At 41.2% G+C, this 8,525-nt stretch overlaps 1 long non-coding RNA gene across 1 annotated transcript; it reads left to right on the top strand.

Moving 5' to 3' along the window:
* Window positions 1–387: 387 nt before the first annotated feature.
* Window positions 388–8,255, top strand: LOC307202495. The gene is made up of 3 exons (XR_013832916.1): window positions 388–429; window positions 3,213–3,259; window positions 8,145–8,255. It is a non-coding gene; the product is annotated as an uncharacterized lncRNA (long non-coding RNA).
* Window positions 8,256–8,525: the final 270 nt, after the last annotated feature.

Raw genomic sequence — 8,525 nt, 5'->3', positions numbered from 1 at the left:
CATCCTCAGCCTAATTGTCGAGAAAGCTTTTATGCCGAGAGTTGGAAGGGATCAGCCAGAGCAATCCAGCCCTCTTCTCAGACCACAGACCAGATTTCTGGTCACCGCTCTTGCCTCGGAGCTGCAGAACCCGCCTCCTTGTCTGCGGCTCTGTCACAAGGGTGAATCACTGGGGGCTCTGCATAGCAAGCGAGGCCCTGGCCTCCACCTTCCATACTCGCGTCCCTCGAACAGCACCCTGCGGTGCCCCCTCAACACCCTCTCCACAAGGTTTGGCCTTCTGACCCTCCCCCTAGCTCTGTGAACAGCCTTTTTTTATTATTATTTTACCCCGATGCCTCAGCAGTCATCAAAAATCTCTCTTTCTGATGCCGTGAAATGGGATGAATTTCTGCAAATTAGCCTCTGGAGCACAGGAAGATTTTACAAGTATGTGTTTAGAAATGATTCAGAGTTTTTTTGGGGGGGGATAAAACCAACGACCTCAGCATAACTTCCTAAGGTTTTAACCCTGAAAAGTTGGCTCTTTAAAAGAATAAACTTCTTAGCCCCTACTTTTAATATATTGACTAAGAATCTGAAACATAGGCTTTTATTCACAAAGCCTTAACTGTTTACCTCCCACAATTCTTATCCCACACTTTATATATATACATATATATTGACTAAGAATCTGAAACATAGGCATTTATTCACGAAGCCTTAACTGTTTACCTCCCACAATCCAATGTGGCAAATCGGTTTAGGGCTTCGGGAAAATAAAGGGCCATTTCCTTCACCAGCACACACACACACACACAGAGAGAGAGAGAGAGAGAGAGAGAGAGAGATCGCCTCACATCATTCCCAGAAAGAAGGAGTGAAATCTACACACCACATTTTGCAAGCGCTGAGAGATTTATTTTAAATTGCGTTTTCTTGGCATAATTTCAGCCCGGGCCAATTGATGCTTAGCCCCAGCACCTCAACCTAGGAATGTGTAAGCAATGATAAAGAAAAAAATGCTGCTAAGCAGGCGCAAAGTGTCATTCCCCTCCCTACTGATTAACACAGGAGTTTGTGCAGAATGTATTCAGAACCAACAACAGAAGAAGAAGGGAACGAGTAACAAAAGACGAAGAGTCTCAAAACTTCCCTGATTTTTTTTGCAATACTGTACTTCCCATTTCCGGCTGAGCTAAAGATTCGGCAGTCATGTTAATCTCTGTTTTGGTGATTTCGTAACTGAGATGAGGAGAAAGTGTGTGCCTAATCAGATAATAATAATAATAATAATAATAATAATAATAAAATAATAAAATAATCACTACTTCATGGGGTTGTTTTCCTGGATCACATGTGACCATCACCATGCTTACAGATGCATAAAGAGCAATGGAAAGTTATATCTGCTTCCAGGATTTATAATCCAGTCCTATACTACTTCTGAACAAGGGAGCTCAATTCAGCCACCATGGCTCTTGAGAGGTTACCCCATCATCAAATGATAGCTGGGTTTTCATTCATTCCACAGAAACTCCTATCCAGCCACAACAGGAATGTCATTTAGTTATTAGACACCCCTTTCCTTTCTGCCACTTAGGACAAGATATCTGTTTTCGGAACATTGTGCTTTTGTTCATATTCTAGTTAAAATTCATCTCCTTTATGGCTATGATTTTTATTGCTACAGTTCACAAAGAATCTTCACAAATTTTGTAAACTTCTAATTCTTTCCTTCTTAAAAAAAAAAAAAGAACGGCTTGCAAATACCAGCGGTCTCTCTCAGATCTAAGTCAGAATGGTTCATGTCTCTCTGTGTCACTCCGACCACTTGCGTTTGAATGGGGTCAGTTCACACATGTACCTCAGAAGTTAAATTTGTGTACATGTGTGTGTGAATGAGGCTTGGAGATCTTGCCTTTTGATGTTCTTTCTAATCCTTCTTTTGAGGATTGCCACTGCTTCTCACTATTGTGAACAGTTTCAGGTGTGTGTGTGTGTTTATGCATCTCTTAGTACCCAGGACATCAAGTATACATTATATTCCCTGTAATTTAATACCACATTTTTTCCCCTGTTGTGTGCATTTTTATCTACAATCATTGCTGAATTCAGGTAAGACCCTGTACTGCATTTTTTCTTGAAAGAAAACGAGGGTTCCATTGTGTGCGTTGGGAAGTATGACTGATGTCCTTGGTCTGTGGAAATGGGCATTTCAGCCTCCTTCTGATGTGGTAAAACTGTAAATGTGCTAGATATATGGAGTTGTGCTTGCTGGGGGTTGAAGATCTGAAAGTGACTTGTGAACATGTTCACTTTAATATACATACAAGCATCCCCATAACTGGGAACCTGGACCATGGAAAAAGTGTGGGTCTAACAACTTCAACATGGTTATAGTTTTATAACACCTGAAAAAGGACTTTTTTCAAAGAGGGAAATGCGGGGGTGGGGCTAATATTAGAGGCCAGGTGCCACCAATTTTCTGAAACGGGGACTTTTTGGTGGTAGGACCACAACTGCAGACTAGTCTTTCCAAGTAAATTGAATTGGGACACTGACCTAGATTTTCTTTATAAATATGAACAGATTTTGTTATTCTCACAGCCCCTTTAATCTCTATAAAACTGACTGTTTTGATCTCTTAAGAGTTTCACCTGCTTTTCTTTGAATTTTGTTTTGTTTGTGTTAACCTTCACCGCCTCTCCAAAATATTCACTTAAACATAATTTTCAGAGAAGCACTTGGTGAATTTTAAGAGAATCAAAGGGGGTTTTGATTGGAGAAAACCCACTTCTCAGGGTGAAATCTATACGCTGCTAGATTTCACTTTAGGTTAATATTGACAGAATATTAATATTGAGGAATATTTACAGAAGCCAACATTTTAATAGGATTTGGGTCACAAGAGACAAAACACAGATCCTTAGTTAAAAAATAATAATTCTACCACTTTTTTTGTTTTTTGTTTTTTTACATTTTGTTGGGTACTTTGGGCAATTTTTTAAACAGACTAAGGAGGATGACAAAAATCTTGTTTGAAACTGGGATGAGCTGAAAAGCAGATTAATTAATGTTGAAAACAGTGATAATGCAGAATCAGTGAGCCAGCTTTTAGGAAAGTGTCCTGAGGAGAAATCATCTCTGTATGAATTACATAAATGTGCGTGTGTGCCTTTACCAGAACAGAGTAAGTTATTCAGAATCAATACATTTTCTCTGTTTTCTAGAGACTGGCCGAGATTGAAAGATGAAGAAATCTCAAATGCTGAACACGGTATCAGGAAGCGGGGGGCGGGGATGAGAGGAAAAGGGCTGCAGATTTAATAGACATTGCTTCAATTATAAAAATTTTCCAGGAATGTTTTGAGGGAAGGGGGAAAAAAGATCAAATATGTCATCATAACTGGGGGGGGGGGGGGAATCCCTTTCAGAGAGTCGAAAATTCCCCTCTGGCTGGTGTCCTATTTTAAGCCTTTAAGAAATAGTAGTTGAGCCCATGGGAGAAAGCTCTTGCAAAGTTATAATTTCATGCGATTTGAAATGTGGCACCTGAAGGCCTTCCATACCGGATCACTTAAAATAAATAGGGGCTCTCTTCAAGAGGCATTTGTCCTTCCAGTTGCCTGAATATGCATATGTGTTGTATACAAGCATATGGATAGATGGAAAGAAAGATATAGAGGTAATGTCTCAGATGCAAACACAAAAAGGTGTCTTTTTTTAAAGCACCAGACATTCTTAAAAATCCCTTCTTGCATTTCCACCTGAGATTCTCTCTCTCTCTCTCTCTCTCTCTCTCTCTCTCTCTCTCTCCCTTTCTCTCTAGTATTGATTTATTTGAGATATTGATATACCACCCTTTGCCAAATGCACACAGGGTAGTTTACAGCACAGTAACATAATAAGCAACATATACACATAACAAAATAGCCATTTGAAAAACCTGCTATATTCACAATAAGCAGCCATGTCATATCATTCGTAAATGATTTCAGTCATCGATAAAGGTACCCCTGCCCGTCAGGGCCAGTCGTGACCGACTCTAGGGTTGCACGCTCATCTCGCTCAAGAGGCTGGGAGCTGGCGCTGTCCGCATACACTTCCGGGTCACGTGGCCAGCGTGACGAAGCTGCATCTGACGAGCCAGCACCAGCGCTGCACACGGAAACGCCGTTTACCTTCCTGCTAGAAAGCGGTCCCTATTTAGGGGTGCTTTCGAACTGCTAGGTGGGCAGGAGCTGGGACTGAACGACGGGAGCTCGCCCCGCTGCGGTGATTCAAACCGCCAACCTTTTGATCAGCAAGTCCTAGGCTCTGTGGTTTAACCCACAGCGCCACCCGCGTCCCATCAATCATTGATAGCTGCATCCAAAAGTCTTCTGAGAGAGGCGCACCTCCAGCTATTTCTGAAAGGAAAACAATGATGTGGCTATTTGCACCTCAGTGCAGAGAGCTAGCCAGAGCTGGAGAGCTGATACAAAACCACCACCACCATCCCAATAGGGTTATATTTTGTGTAAGCTGCTTACAGGTAGACTCAGCATCTGGTCAATGGGAAAGGAAATACTAGAGGCTAGACTATAGAAATCAGACTACCAAGAAGGGGTAGGGGGACGTGGTGGTCATTTATATTAGGTAAATTGGGCATCAGCCGTGAAGTTTAAAGCACACCTTCGAGTTTGTGATTATGGTAGCAGTGTGCTGGATTCTGCTTCAAGGCAAAATTTACAGCCAGTGTGGAGGTTCCTGCATGAGGGGGCAGTGATATAAAGAAAAGAAGGATTTTGAAGTAAAAACAATAGTTTCAACAAGTTTAGTAAGATTTCTTTGGATGCTGGCATCCAAATGTTAAGGTGCAAATGTGCTATTTAGCAAAGTAACAGTCTTGGTGTGGTACTAGAGATGAAAATATTTTTCTCTATTTCTTTCTTCTCTTTGGTCCCATGTTTCCTTCTGACACTGTTTGGCTGGGAAGAATTTCTCAAGTTAATTTCATGGTGCAGGAAGTTAGGATCATAAGAAGCTGTCTTATATCAGGTCAGGCCGATAGTCCAAGTATCTCATTATTATTGCCTATATGGTCTTACAGCTCCAAGAACTCAGCTAATGTAGCATAAAAACAGAAGAGTGTTCTGGATCAGGCCAATGGTCCATTTAGTCCAGGCATAGGCAAACTCGGCCCTCCAGATGTTTTGGGACTACAATTCCCATCATCCCTGACCACTGGTCCTGTTAGCTAGGGATCATGGGAGTTGTAGTCCCAAAACATCTGGAGGGCCGAGTTTGCCTATGCCTGATCTAGTCCAACATCGTATTCACACAGTGGCAACCAGAGGCCCATGGCACAACTCCTATGGGAATGAGTTCCATAGTTTAACTATGCTCTGCATGAATAATTTCTTTCATTTATCTGTCCTGAATTTTCCAGCACTCACCTTCAATGGATGAGTTCTGGTGTTAGGAGAGAGGAAGAAAAACTTTTCTCTATCTGCTTTCTCCATGCCATGCATAATTTTACAAACTTCTATCATGTCGCCTCTTGCTTGTCTTTCCTCTAAACTAAAAAGTCCCAGACACTGCAATCTTTCTTCATAGGGGAGCTTTTCCACCCCCTTCATAATTTTGGGAGCACCTTGCAGAATTGGTAACCCCCCCCCCCAATCTGCTAGCACAGAGAACACAGATTACTACTAAGCAATATTCATGGGATTTTGGTATGTATTCTTTTCTTTTCTCCCCCTTTTTAGTAATGATTTCTGTCCCTCTAAGATCTATCAGGATGACAAAATGTAACAATTTTAAGGTAGAGAATATTTCCTTCAAGCAGTGGGGGGAGGAATCAAAGATAAATCCTAGCCTGGTTCTTCCACTCCCCCCCCCCTCGTCCTATTAGTTTTTTGACAGTCTGCTTATGGAGATCTGGCTTGTCAAGATGAAAGTCACCTCTGTCTCTTTCTCAGAGCTATTTCAGTCTCTTTTAAGGAGTTAAGTGCACTGTCAGTTGCTAGGAGCGGGCGGGGGTGGCAGAGGAGGAATCCTCTCAACCACACGGAAGTCCTGTAAAACTTCTTAATTTAGTAGAATAAGAGAATGTCTCTGGTTCTCCCCCATCCAGTCTTGTTCCCAAGTTTCATTTGCACCAATTGCTAAAGCAAGGAGATGTGTACATTTCTCTTGAGGCAAACAGGGACCCAGCAAAGGGGGGAGGGGGGATAGAGTCCTGTCTGCCTATGGAAAATGGGAAGGGAAATTGAGGAAAATGAGGTGGTAACAAAGGGTTACAAGCAAGAGATTAAGGACTCAGCATCAGGGTACTCTAAGGACCTCAACATCTACAAGCCACAAAAAAATTCAGACATTCAGAATGTCAGAACAGGGGTTACTCTGAACATGTTCTGTGCCCAGGGCTTTTAGTATCATAATTGCACTGAGTTCACAATCCTCCATTCACACTCAATTCCATTCTAGGTTACCTCTCTTCTTTTCTACAATCCAGTTTAGCTGGGAGAATTTGTTTTCTTGTTGCTTTTGTTTAACAACCTTGTTGATCCATGGCAGATCACTCAGAGATCTCCCAGTAGATCCCAATCTACCTGCTCCAAGTTATGCCACCTATGCATATATACTGTAGGCATTGTTCAGGTTTCATGGGGTTGTACTCAATGCTAGTCTTACTCAGAGTAGACCTGGTGAAATTAATGACCTAAAGGAAGTAATGTTCATTAACTTTGACAGGTCTGATTTTGGTAAGATTAGCATAGTGAATAACTGACAATAGATCCAACACTTTATATCTATTGTAAAAAAAATATCACCTGGGCTAGCAGCAGTTTTCACACTCTGTGATATCGAACTGGCAAAAACACTTTTTATTTTTGCCTCTCACAAACCTGATACAAAATCAGCTTCGATGGGTAATCAAAAGTCGCAGGATTATGAAGAAGATCACACAAAATCTTAGCAGGGTAAATGAAGGAAGGGGGGGGGGGAGAGAGAGAGAGAGAGAGAGAGAGAGAGAGAGAGAGAGAGAGAGAGAAAGAAGCAAAAAGGTGTCTGCATGTTGAGCTGGTTCCTCTGAGCCGAAGCGAAAGCAAAGAGGAGATTTAGCAGCTGTTCCTTGTGGCAGAAAATATTCCCTGATTGTTGGCAGAACGGAGGCCTAGAAGTGTCAGACAGATACAGCTGATCCACAAAGATAAATCCTGACCTGCAGGGCCCACAAGATGTGCATGCAGTGCCTGTAATTTTGTCATGGTCCAAAAAATAAAATAAAAACAGCAAAAATATATATGTCAAAAGTCATGAAGACCCAGGAAAAATGAAAGGGAGAAAAGTCACTGACAAGTTTTGAAGTCATCAAATGACCCTTGAAGCTCTTCTATCTTTCTAATCTGATTTTCTTAAGGTCTGTGGAGCCATTGCGATATTAGCCAGCCCCTAACCCCGGACTTGCAAGGGTGCTGAGGCTGGTTTGCCTGCTTGCCTGTGTATATGTGAACATTTCTGTGTGTAAATTCATTCTCAGCTCTCCGATTCCTCTCCTTTTCTTCTGTTCACACATTTATAAATCACTTTCCCACATGAATCTAAGGCATATATAAACGAAGACATGTCTGGTTTTGTAGTTGGTAGGCAGGAATAATTTGCCAAACCCTTGGCACATCACAGTGCTAGCCAGGTGAATTTTGCTCAGTGGGTCAAGTTGTGCAGGCCAGACATAAAGATCTCTTTGCTGAGAACTTCCCCTCTTCTTCATGCATTTATATATCAAATCCCTCGGCCCTCCCATCAATCAAAGCCCCCTGGGTGATTCACAAATATCAATGAAATGCACAAATAAAATCCAGTCGATAAAAACAATCTCATTACAAATAAGAAAACTCATAAAATGGCATAGAAGTACCCCCATAAAAACAGGCCTGCATAAAAGGAGAACGAATATATATATATATATATATATATATATATATATATATATATATATTTGTCGTAGTCATTAGGAGTTCAATCAATAAATCTCTTAATTATGGTCAATGATCCGCATTGTTGTTATGAGTTATAAAAAGGAATTACCCCCAAAATTCTAAGCATACACAGGATTTTGCTTTGTTGTTGTAGTGTGGAGGAGGATGTCACAATTAAATCTGGACTTTTTTCAGAGCAGGACTTTCAGGGCGGAATCCCAGATACACATATACATAACCACATGTTGAAGGTATGAAGAGATTTTGGAGAATGGAAAGGACTCTTTGGAAAACAATGCAAGAAGTCTTTGAAGACCTGATAACTGGAATGAAAGAAGGCATCCATTTCCACTCTGCCACATAATTATTTGCATGCAGCGTTGCTTCTATTGCACTGCAGTTTGGCTTTTTTTGGGGAGGGGGAACCACATTATTCTTCTTACTGTCAGCTATAGCGAAACTTTATGGAAGCATGTTATCATGATATCATTCCACACCATTTATTTCAATTGAAAAGGGGGGGGGGGTTGTTGTTACTTTGTGTTATATAGTATTTGTGGTCTGAAAACAAAAAAA

Source organism: Podarcis cretensis (assembly GCF_951804945.1).
Source record: "Podarcis cretensis genome assembly, chromosome: 14".
NCBI lineage: Eukaryota > Metazoa > Chordata > Lepidosauria > Squamata > Lacertidae > Podarcis > Podarcis cretensis.
The sequence above is the reverse complement of the archived record's forward strand: the minus strand, read 5'-3'. Positions and strand labels throughout refer to the sequence as shown.